The following is a 13042-nucleotide window of genomic DNA, read 5'->3' as shown; positions in this document are numbered from 1 at the left end:
TATTCTTGGAACTTTTAAGACCCTATAGAGCAAAGAGATGTCGCTTGCTCTGCAAAATACCCGTCTACGGCTGTAATAGCTTATTCATTCGACGAAAAACGCTTTCCACGAAAAAAAGTAAGTCGATTACTCGCACAGAAAAAAAGTAATTAAGGTTTATTTCTGTAGCACGATTCGGCCCCACCCTATGCCTTAGAGGCACTATGCGTGTAAGGTTTTATTCCAATACATTTATTGGCGCTTCGGTAATATACTGAAAAGTGGAAAAATCGTATGGTATGTAAAATGTTACTATAAACATAGTGATAGCTTTTATAACAAATGTTATTTTAGAAATATGTGTGTATTTAAAGGAAGTAATAACTTTTTCGGAGTTTGTATATTTGACATCTGTTACTTGATTTATACTCAGTTTGCTTTGCCATTTCATAATGTATAGACTTAGTCCGGAACAACGTTTGTAAATCGCACACATTTCTTACCGGTTCGGTTCGTGCAACGCTCTCTCGTTCCAATATTCGGTCATCATATTCGCCTAGCAGAGTTAGTGATTCGAGCAACCCTGGATCGGTTTAGCAACATGTTTACTCTCATGGATAATGCGGATCCTCAGAGATACCGTACAATACGCACCGAATACCAGGGATTAAGGGATAACCAACTTGTTCCAGTGTGAAAGCGCCTCAAAATTTAATTTTTTTATAAGATTTTCCATTGTAGCCGGATCAAACAAAATAATAATAATTTGGCATTTAAATTAAAATATCCAAAATTTATTATGATATATAATATTATACACATGTATATCCGTTAAACATATGGAGAAACTATTTAAATTTTTTTTGTGATTTTGCGATATATTAACACAACTGATTTTTAAACTTTTAATATTAAATAAAGTGAATAAATGTTTTAGCTCTAAGCTCATAAATGCTGTTTTTTCATTTGCAATTGAGAATTAATTTTGCTAAATTTTCATGAGTTTTTGACGTTTAGCAATTGCTAAGGCTTGACAGATGAGTTGGACATTTCTCTGTCTCTGCTGAATTCGCTATTGCTACTGTAGAGCGAAATATCGAAAAAGTCCCGAATGAGTTATTCTCAAGCTTGCTTTGTTAAGACTGTATAAATTGAAATTGACACTTTTTATGCTTGCACAGTATTTTATTTAGCGGCTTTTCCTAAAACTAATATATTGAATTTCACTTGTCACAGCTTCTCTCTATTGCTGCGTTTTTTATAAGAAAAATGCTGAAACACGAGTGAGTACGCGATCCACCGCTTCGGCGTTCTGAAACGTAATTTTGTCGTTCTCTTCTTCCAGTTCCCGAATATCAGCCCTATTCTAAGAAAACCTCACAACTATTTGTTAGGTTTATTTTGTGAGGTTATTCTTGCTTGAACCTCATAAGGAAAAGTCATCACATGATGTGAAAAGCATTGTGCTGTCAAACAGCTATTTCATAAAAATAAACCATGCAAAATAAAGAAATGAATAGTCAATAATAGTAAGTAATTTCGCAAATTTAATAATTTTAATGTCGATTTGTCGGTACTCGGTTTAGCGACCAACAAGAAAAAGACATCAACAATTTTCAAAGAAATATTAACTATTGTACATTAATGTTTTGTATTTTTCCTTTTCAATTAAGTGTTATAGCAGGGCAATTTCGTTGAAGAGGATGATATTCCTATTTCATCGTTAATCTACATACACACTACAATACATTGGCAATAAGGAATGGAGTAAAATTGTTCAACTTGGCTTTTCCAAATGTAAATAACGATAAATTATATGCTTAGACCTTTTTAAATAAATATTTTTTTTTAACATTTGAGGACTCAATTCTAAGTCAGGGTTGAACAAAATTACATAGAAGATTCCGATGGGGTTAATTATAAAGTTGAAAGGAATGGCGAAATTGATAATAAATACCCAAAACTTAAACATAAAGGTGCAGAAAAATGTTGAACAATGTACACAATGGTCAAAGCAGAAAAATGTCGATTGTATTGACTGAAGAAGCCATCAAATGTAATCTTAGTATTCCAACGAAACAAACGACGATTAATCAATTTTTAATTAGGTATAGAAACTTATATTACTGATATAAACATTTTTTAATCTCATTTTCTTTTTAAGCACATTACGTTCTTTAGGGTAACATGCATAAGCGCTTTGAATTGTTCCTTTTTGGTTTTTTATTCTTTTACACATAATTCAATAAATAATGTATTAAACAAAAATTCTCGGATTTTTTACTCATTTTTATTGAAAAATATACCTCGCTGAGTAAGTACTCAAATTAATGAAAAATTCGATAAAGCGAACCAGCCCGACAATTAATGTGTTCGTTATTTCGGAATACAGCTGTATAATAATTTTATTTACTTTTAGGCTTACAAAATGTTGTTTTATTTCACTATATTCATCGCTTCTTCACTATTTTAAAAATCTATCGTATCTACATAAATGTGTGTGTGTTATATGATATCGATTGTTTTAAATGTATCACTCAATGAATGTGCATGTTTCTTAATACTATAAAAAAGGTCTTAAACTAGCTAAATATGTTTGTATTGTTAAATGTTGAATGCATGGGTATTGCATGCATACGTTTCATTTGTGTTTGTCTTATATTGTCTCGCATTGTATGTGGTATTGTAATAGCCAGGATTACATATTTTCGAGTGAAGAATTTAGTAAATCTTTAAGAATGCTATTATTACATATTACATATATTGTACATATGTATATTTATATATATACATTCATCCATTTCTAGCTTCCCTCCTTTTTTTTAAGAAAAAAACACAGCAAATTCAAATTTAATTGGGAATGCTTACTATCATTCGAAAGAACATTCTTTGGCAGTTGTTTTTTGAAGATTATCGCTTTCAAATGTTGGCCGCGGCTACGTCTCAGATTGTCCATCCGTTGAGTCCAATTTTCGATTACTCGTTCGAGCATTGAGACTGGTAACTGGCGAATGACACACGCGATGTTTTGCTCCAAGGCCTTAATCGAAGCGGGATTGACTGCATCGACTTTTGACTTTATATATCTCCACAGGAAAACGTCTAACGATGTGATATCACACGATCTTGGCGACCAATCGACCGGCTAAAAATGTGAAACTACCTCCTAACCGAAGTGTTCTCTCAATAAATCCATTGATTGATGCTATGTGTGGGAAGTGGAGTCGTCTTGTTGAGACCAAATTTCGCCGAGATCACGAGCTTCCATTTCGGACATCAAATAGTCGGTTATCATGGCGCAATAAAGGTGGCCAATGACGGTCACGTTCTTATCGGCGTCAGTTTTGAAGAAATATGGACCGATAATTTCACCGGCCCACAAACCATACCAAACCGTTGTTTTTTCTGGATGAATTGGCAGCTCTTGAATCTCCTCAGGTTGCTCTTCGTCCAAAATGTGGCAATTTTGCTTGTTTACGTACCCATTGAGCCAGAAATGGGCCTCATCGCTGAACAACATTTGGCTAGAAAACGTGGGATCTTCTTGGAACTTTTAGCCCATAGAGCGAAAGTATGTCGCTTGGGAAGGTTGAGCGGTTTCAGTTCCTTCACAAGCTGTATTTTGTATCGACTCTCCACGGTCTCCATGGACACTCTCAGCTACGGCAGCTATATTTTCTTCACTGCTTACTGAATGAAGTGGTCTATTCGGTCGAATATTATCCAATAATGAAAGCTGGGTCTCAAGATGGGTGGTGGTGCTGCGAATAGTATGCTCCGTAGGCCGATTATGTTGCCCATTAGTTTAGCGAAGTGCGCGAAACACATTCTTTACAGAAGGTGAATTTTCGTAATAAAGTTGAACGTAACGTAAACGTTCAGGCGCAAGTCTTTCTATAATGAGATGCCGAAGAACACCGAAGAAAATTATTATGACAACTTGACACGACTCATACGTGATCTGTCCAAAAAAGGCTATTGAAAAAAGTACCTCTACTTGGATCACCTGTTATAATAAAATAACTGAGTTATTGAAGCATAAATATCTTTTTATTCGCAGATGTAATAAATACATGCATGCATACTGTTTAATAAAAGGCAGCACTAAGCTTAAAAACACGTCTGTTTATTGCGGCGAATCAAAGAATAAGAGAGCTCCTATTGGAATAGTACAATAGTTAAAGCAAATAACTGAAGTAGAAAATAATATGAAATAAAAATAGAAAATAAGTCTTAACACTAGAACTAGCGACGATTGACGTATACGTACTTCTACAGGAGGGGTCAAAATGACTTGTTTCTTAAATTACTAAAAGACATATAAGAAAATACAGCAATTTTTAAGTTTTTATATTATATACTTTGTAATTTTATGAACAAAACTTGAATATAATCTGAATAATAATAGTAATATAATAGCAGTAATTTTTTAAATAATTATGCATAAGAGTCAAAAACATTTTTTGCAAGTTACAGATATTTTAGCAGAACATTTACCACAGGCTCGTTTATGGCATATACCACGAATGTTGTTCGTTTTATTATTAGTGCACTGTGCTTTTTGACACCTTTTACGTTTCATCGAAATATGTGTCTAGTTTTGTGACGATATAGATGATGATATGCCTTTTACTTGATCTGTGGATCAACCGGTCAATTCTTTGTAGTAAATTGCAAGTTCTTCGGATAAATGGAATAAAAAGTCTATTCTTGAAATTATTCCGGCAAAATCTAAAATATTGTAAAACACTTGTAATGGCCATCTTTGGGATCCAGCTATTTCCGAGTATATTTCCGAGCCATTTGATTCGTAACATCTACGCCAAATTTATTACTGTTCTAAGATGTAATCGTTCCAGGTAAACGTTTATCATCTTTTTGAATTTTCGCTGACTTATGTTTTGAACTGAGCACTTATACTTTTTTATTGGGGTTACTCTTATATATGATCAGAGTATATTTTTCTGTTTTATAAAGTACTGTCGAGAAACGAGACATGTTATCCTTTTTTGTAACTGTTCTTCCGCAACTAATATATGGATCTATAAATTTTAGGACGACAAATTCACCTAAAGGTACGGATAATCTCTTTTCGTCCTTTCCTAAGTAGGAAAATGCATTTACAACATATTTACTTTTTACATCCGACGCCAACCAGAATTTTATATCAAACTTTTTTTTTGCTTCGTATGCACCACGAGTATATAAAATTAATATAAACGCATTCAACTCTGCTAACGATACAGTCCAGTCATGGTTATTCAGAATTCGATGAGCATCTGCTTCAGTGCAAATTTTTATAAGTCTCATAACAACACTATTGCAGAGTATCAAAGAAAATGCTGTTCTTACACTACCTTTCATAATATGTCTTTTCGCGTATGCCGTCGGTCCTGACATTTCTTTGAAAATGTCTGATAATCTTCCTGGTGTTGAGCCCTCTTTCAGTTTTTTCCACATAGTGCCGTCAACAGATATTTCAGTATCTTGATCGATTTCAGACATTTCAACATCCTGATCACTTTCACTTTCAGAATTAGAAAAAACTTGGACTCTTTTACTTTTCTACGCAAACGTCGAAGTATTTCCTCTTCACTGTCGGTATCGAATGACTCGCTTGGACTTTCGTTGTTTAATGGAAGGTATTCATTTTCATTTTCAACTAGATCACTTTCATCATACTCTGTATCGGAACAATTTTCTTCGAAATTATTTATTTCTTTCAATAATTTACTGCTTCGTGAAATTTCAGTTTGCGTAATGATATACTTCTAAAACTTTACAAATATTTTCCGATATAGTTAGGATGAGGTTACAGCAAATATAGTTGTACTGAGAGTTGTGTTTCAAGGTTTCTGATAGACGACTGAGTTGTATATGGCAGTGTTTCTGATCTACTGAGACCAAGCGCACACTCATCTATACTAATATTATAAAGCTAAAGAGTTTGTTTGTTTGAACGCGCTAATCTCCGAAACTACTGGTTGGAATTGAATAATTCTTTTTGTGTTGGATAGTCCAGTTATCGAGGAAGGCTATAGGCTATATAACATCACGCTACGAATAGGAGCAAAGATATAGTGGTAAATGTGTAAAAAACTGGAGAAATTATTTCATCTTTGAAGCCTTCCGTTGCGTGCGCCGTGAAAACGGTTCAAGATACACAAAAAATATGTATTAAAGAATAATAGCTCTTTTAATGATCTAAAAAACAGTCCGCGATAGTATATGTCTATCTTTTAAGATTAACTCACAAAAACCGTTTTTATGGTACCTAATTTGGTCGAAATAATTTGTTTAAGTTGTATCAACATAATAATACTAATCTTTATTCAAATAAATATGTTGTTGGTTAAGAGTACTTCATTGTGAATAAAATTGTCTTTGACATAACTTAATTTCAACAAAAAACTTTAAAGATTACAATGATAAATAACTTCGAATCGAAACCAACTCGCTCTCTGCGCTGGCCGGCGCGGCGGGAGAGAAGCGGTACTTGCGGGCAAGCCGGGAGGGGGGTGTAGCTCAACGAGATACCATGCCGCGCGAGTGAGTCGGCTCCCTACTGAACGGTTGAATGCAGCGCTAATTTGTTTATGCGATATAATTATCATCGTAATATTACTTTTTAAACACAGTTTCATTTTGTAGTTGTTTTCTATATAGTAGGTACTTTATTTGTTTTAGGATAGTATTTAGTTACACAATAATAACACTTTTTTGTTTTCATGTAGATTATTAATTTATAAGTATGTGTTTTTTTATAAGTATAGTATTGTTTGTTTTAAAAATAGTATTTAGTTTCTAATATTTTTTTTTTTTTGTGGTACATAATACCTGTAGGTACCTAAATAGGTGTCGCCTACTTAATTATTCTTATTAGATTAGGGTTTAGTTTAACGTATTTAGTTTCTAATTTTTTTTTGCTTTAGATAAAACCTGTAAATAGGAGTGGTCTACCTATTTATTCTCATTAGATTAGGGTTAAGTTTAAGCATAAAGTTAGTTTACCTTATTTTCATTTTACGGTTGTTCTTTTGACATAATCGTTAAAAATAAAAGTAATTAGGTTCCTAATTATTAATCTTCTTAATCTTACGTTTCTTTTTTTTTATTACGAGATACGCTTTAGTTAAGTTTTCATTTTCTACGTTTTTTCTTCATCACTATAATGCCGAGAAAAAGAACTCAGCTTTCTCGGCAGACTGCTACTGCAAAGCGGCTGCGAGTTTTGCGCAGCAATGAAACTGAGGATGAAAATATGCACAGGTTGGCTACACGACGAGCAATTACTGAACAAAACCGTGTAAGGGAATCAAGCGTTGAACGTTCGCAGCGTTTAGCCTCACAAAATTTCCGAACTTTGGCGAACCGGCAACGGGAATCGAGTGCTGATCGTTCTCAACATTTGGCTTCACAGAATGCCCGAACATTGCCTTAGGTCGATACACTCTTTCATTAAAGCAATATATTTTTTACGTAATAGTGTATCGGCCGAGTCGGCCAGTCGATGCTCCAAACGGTCGAATTGTCTTTAGGCACTGCCATAAGAGTCGCCTAGGGGTGATGCGTTAGCTTGCATTAGTAAGCGCACCATGTAACGCCCTCCATATGTTCGTGAGTGAGTAATTGAGAATATTCGCTCTCATTCACTCGAAAGTTGTGCATGTGGTTCGTTAAGATCACTCTTGATAGTGTCTCCTTTCAAAATGAGACCCTAGATGTCAGCTTTTAGAGAACAGTCCAGCCAAGTGTTTATACTGATTTCCAAAGGTTTGAGCTGTTGGAAGCACTGAGGTAATAGATTTTATGACGAAAGCATGAAAACCACTGAATATTGCGAGTCAGTTAACTTGAGTGTATATTTCCTCCGAATTGTCCCTAGAAACATATACACACGTTGTAGCAAGAAGTATGATCTGGTTGCCCCAATCATGGCATTCAATTACAGAATCGTGGTGTTATAACGTTGCTTGAGTCGGTACTAACGGTAGATCGGGCTGCGGTTTAGTAATTGTCATAATTCCCACTCTCCTCGTGGCGGGAAGCGAAACTGAGTGCTGTGGTTTTCGACAAAAAATGATGATGTGCCTGCGGCCACATTGGCGACATCCTCTAGAGGGACACTGTTTAAACATATGCCCTGACCTCAAGCAGTTAAAGTAAGGTGGTAAGTCAACTTAAGTTGGACAACGCTTAACCTTATGAAGGTATTCACAATACTGACACTTTGCAATTTCCAATGAATGGTTGTATTTGACGATACGCGCGGTTAAAACGCGCTTATGTGAAGGGCGGGATACTGTGTTGGGGCTATTTGCGACCCGAACAAGGTTGTTGACAGACTTTGAGCCCTTTTCTCCAATAATTTCAATAAATTCGATAAGCTTGACAATTCCGTTAGAGAGCAGTGCATGTACCGTTCGTACTTTATTGTAAGAGGGAGCTTCGATACGATGATAGGTACAGTTAATGCATCCCACTTTTGAACTGTTAAATTCATAAGAGCTGACGAATGCAGAGAGCTGCTTACTACATCCACAATATTCAGCAGTTAATGCGCTGACTCCTCTGATGCCAAAAGTTTAGGAAACGCACAGCATGAATTTCCGCCGACTGTCTGGGGGTATAATGCCATTTTTTCACAGCTGCGCATAGTTCCAGTTAACCTACAGGATAAACATCACCAACTAACGGCACTGATGAGCAGGGAACAACTTCTCGCAACTTACCGAGTTTATATGCGGTGAGCAATTCTCGGTTGTGCACTAAAATCTCGAACGCGTCCTTAAATGCCAACTACAATAATTATGCAACGCGCCATCAAATGATGGAATATGCAAAGGCTATTCACGCAAAGGATTTGCATAGTGGAAAGTGAAAGAATCAGGTGGAACTTAAAATGGTGTTATATGGAAAATAGGCGTGGTTGTAATCTGATTTCACCTATTTTCGCTCTATAACATACAAATATAAAAGCAATATTATGTACCGAATTTTATTGAAATCTGTTTAGCAGATTCCAAGATATGGGCGGTGCCACGCTCACGGTCTAATTTTGAGCGCGGTTCCTATAAAGTCATCTTAAACCATCCCAGAGATAAAATGTAATGTCTCTGGCGTGTTTAGAGTTTGGTTTATCGCGCTTTTAATATTTTAACAGTACCTTTATATGCGGAATGGGCGGGGGCCGTCGATAGGGGTGCTAAAAAAATTTCTCCTCTACAACTGAAAGAGTTTTCCATACAAGCACTTGATTCCAACCGCTCAGTTAATATGGTAGCTATATGCTATAATGATCCGATCTAAACAATTTCTCCGGAAGTTGCATTATTGCCTAAAGTAATAATCCATGCCAATCTTAGTGGAGATACCTCGTCACATAAAAGAGTTTTCCATACAAAAACTTGATTCCGATTGTTCAGTCAGGACAGAGAAATGGACAGGTGCAAAATTTCAGATCGATAGCTTAAAAATTGACGGAGTAGTTCGTATATATACAGACAGATGGACGGACATGGCTTAATCAACTCAGCTCATCATGCTGATCATTTGCGTATATATGTTATAGGGTCTCCGATGTTTCCTTTTGGGTTACAAACTTCGTGGCAAACTTGATATAACCTGTTCAGCGTACAACAAGCATGATTATACAAAAAAAAAAATAAAACCATAACAAAATCATATCGCAAGTAAAAACAGTTTACATAAAAGAAAATTTGAAAAATCATATAAAAAACAATTAATGACTGATAATAAAAATCAAAATAGGAGCTACACGCTCAAAACAGGTTGCTAAATTTATTTCAGAAAGTGACAGGTCAATAATATACTGCACTTGATTTTCATCTTCCCCGGTTCAAGACTACTCCGAATCGGTACTAGATATCAAAATTAAAAATCTCGACAATTTTTGTACACGTCTCCAAGCGGCTCATTATGCCATAGTAAAAACTGAGTCATCAGATCTACTACAACATTTTAAAACGTGGGCATTCACCAATAGTTCGCCTTAGACCAGTATGAAGCAACAAAGGATTTGATCTCCGACCAATTTAAGCAATTACACCTACTCCACATCTGTTCAGGCATCCATCTCGAGGTGTCCACATGTGACACAGGAATATTAAATGGAAGTTATGAAGATTGGCCGTCATTTCGGGACATGCTTACAGCCGTATATATCAAACTTCCAACATTTTCAAAAGCGCAAAAATTGTATCACCTCCGATACAAAACTAAAGGTCAAGCTGCCGCGTTAGTAAAACAGTTCGCACTAAATGACGATAATTTTAATTTGACAAGCTGTAAAATCTAGAAATGAAAACAAAAAAATATTGGTTGATCAACAAGTAATGAGGCTAAAAAACTTGCCTAAAATTCAAAAAGAAATTATCAAACTTCAATCCACTGTGGCTAGATGAGTCACGTCTCCCTCTCCACGCACGCCACTGAGCGCCAACACACCACATTAACACAATCCACAAAAAGACTCCAACCACTAACACATACAAACATACACTACCACTGCAGACATCACACCACGCAGACCACCCACACATACACATCACATCACACCACAACTCTACACTACCCAACTATCAACTCTGCCTAAGAGCGAGCTCGACCCCTTTTTTCTTTTGGACATCAAACCGACCGCAGCGTTCGTCGTAGCATCACCCTTAACACAACGTTCGTCATAGTATCACCGCGGAGTGGAAAAAAAACAAAAACGAAAACAAAAATATATAATATTGTATATAGATATAATATTATATATATATATAATATTATATATATATATAACTTAAGTGAATAAAAGTGCTGTGAAGTGACTTAGCGTTCATATATTATATACACATAAAAAAGAACATATAAATATATAACAAGTGACTAAAGAGTACTACGCAGTGGAGTAACATACATATACACATAGAAAACACAAAAAAAAAGGGTTAAAAAAGTTAATTTCAACAAAAACAAACACGAAAGTGAGTAATGTGGAGTTACACAAACATATATCATAGCAGAAGCAGAATAGAACAACAACTATCAAAAAAAAAAACAACGGGCGCAAACAATCACAAAATAACATAATAGCGCGAATCTCAACAAAAATACATACATAACCAAAAAGAACGGGCGTGAATTAATTTAATCGGTTTATTTTCCGATAAAACCGAAATACCGCTAACAGATCAAAAAGTTTGGTACAAAATATATATCCAAATATATAACGAACTCTTGATTGTCTAACTGCTTACCGTTGTGTTTAAACACACAATATATCTCAACAAAACAATTCATGTACTTACTTGTACCTATTTCCGGCAATACCCCGTATACTTGATCAGGTATAAGGAGGATTGCGTAAAATGAGCTAAGGCAATTCAAACAACAAAAAAGAAAAAATAAGGGAGAGAAAACTGGCAAGATAAATTTAAACATACATACATAAAGGCAACTCCAATTTATTACATACCTATATAGAATATTTAACATATGTATATAAAAATATACTTATTATATTAGGAGAAAACCTCCGTTTGCCACATTAAAGTAAATATGTATAAAAACATTCAAACATACATATATTCCGCCCAACTATACAATGTGACATACATATATACATAAATTTTACGAAAATTACCTGCGGTAACTTATTTTCCTTTTTTGTTTATACAAACACACGCGCGTAATAGCATCGAAAATAAATATGTATTATATATACCTTATTGACATTGGGTACAAAATACCTTTTACGGTTCTTATACCTTCAGAAAAAAATTAAGCAGTGGCAATTTTTGATCTATTAAAACAGAAAAAAATTATACATACTGGGGCGAACACGAGTACCAGAACAAATCAGAATTAACGATAAACTGCCAGAAGCAACTTGCCAGAATGTTCTATTAGCGAACTTTTGTTAAAAATTTACTATATAAGGGCTGCCGGATTGTGCAGCAGACACAGTTCTAATTAGAGTGTTGCCGTGTAAAGAGCAATTAAGCTATAAGCAATAAGTTATAAGTTTGAATAGCGAGCAATAAGTGTTAAGTTGTTAGAATTGGAAATAAAGATAAGTGTATAGCATTAAATTGGGACTTTAATTTAACAATCCAGTGATCGAGCTCAAGAGTGAGTTATAGTTAGACGATTTATCCAGAAATCCGTTACAATTGGTGTCAGAAGTGGGATTGTCAAATAAATTCCCAAGGAGATAATTATTTGAAAATGGCCAAGTTTAACGATCTGAAGATTCCACAACTGAAAAATAAGCTGGAGCAACGTGGTTTGGCGACAAATGGATTAAAAATTGAATTACAATCACGGTTGAGAGAGGCAATGGAGGCGGAAAACATTAATGTGGAGGAATATGTCTTTCACATGGAATTAGAAGAAGACACAACAAAGGAAGAAGAAAAGGAAGAGGATCAATGCTCGTCAAAGATTGTGGACATAAACATGGTTTTTGCCGCAATATCGCAAATATCGACACAAAGAGCAGGATGTCTTAAATGGAAACGCGATTGTCAACGCATTTGGAAGAGCAGTTCGCAGCGCAAGATGCACGTATATCAGCACAGGTGTCCTCACAGTTGAAAGAGCAGGATGCACGGATATCGCAGGTGACCTCCCAAATAGCAGAAGTGTCCTCACAGATTTCGGAAGAGCGGGATAAAATTAAAACTGAAGTGAATGAATTGAGAGATCGTCTCCGTGAGCTACAATTAAATCGGCCAATTATGTCGTCAGCTTCTGCCAAGGTAAAACCTCCATCCTATGATGGCACTGTTCCGTTCCACGTTTTTAAGCTTCAATTCGAAAAGACGGCATCTTCAAATAACTGGAACGCTGAAGAAAAAGTAGCTGCATTGTTCGTTGCATTAAAAGGATCTGCAGCGGAGATATTACAGACCATTCCAAACTGCGAGGCGAGTAGTTATCAAACGTTGATGGGTGCATTAGAAAGACGGTATGGTAGTGAGCACAGGAAGCAGATCTTTCAAATCGAGTTGCGAAATCGCCGCCAGAAAGCCAATGAAACTCTGCAGGTGTTTCT

At 35.5% G+C, this 13042-nt stretch overlaps 1 protein-coding gene and 1 non-coding gene across 14 annotated transcripts in view; one reads left to right on the top strand and one right to left on the bottom strand.

Annotated features, from left to right (window-relative positions):
- The window catches only part of nAChRalpha4 (nicotinic acetylcholine receptor alpha4), a 946244-nt gene that overhangs the window by 729061 nt on the left and 204141 nt on the right, over positions 1-13042 (top strand). The gene's annotated exons all lie outside the window — the stretch shown is intronic.
- Positions 2272-5936, bottom strand: LOC106623612 (uncharacterized). The gene has a single exon (XR_011397946.1). It is a non-coding gene; the product is annotated as an uncharacterized protein (transcript).

The sequence above is a fragment of the Bactrocera oleae genome, chromosome 2, assembly GCF_042242935.1.
Source record: "Bactrocera oleae isolate idBacOlea1 chromosome 2, idBacOlea1, whole genome shotgun sequence".
In the NCBI taxonomy this organism is placed as follows: Eukaryota; Metazoa; Arthropoda; class Insecta; order Diptera; family Tephritidae; genus Bactrocera; species Bactrocera oleae.
This window is presented reverse-complemented; position numbering and strand designations above follow the sequence as displayed.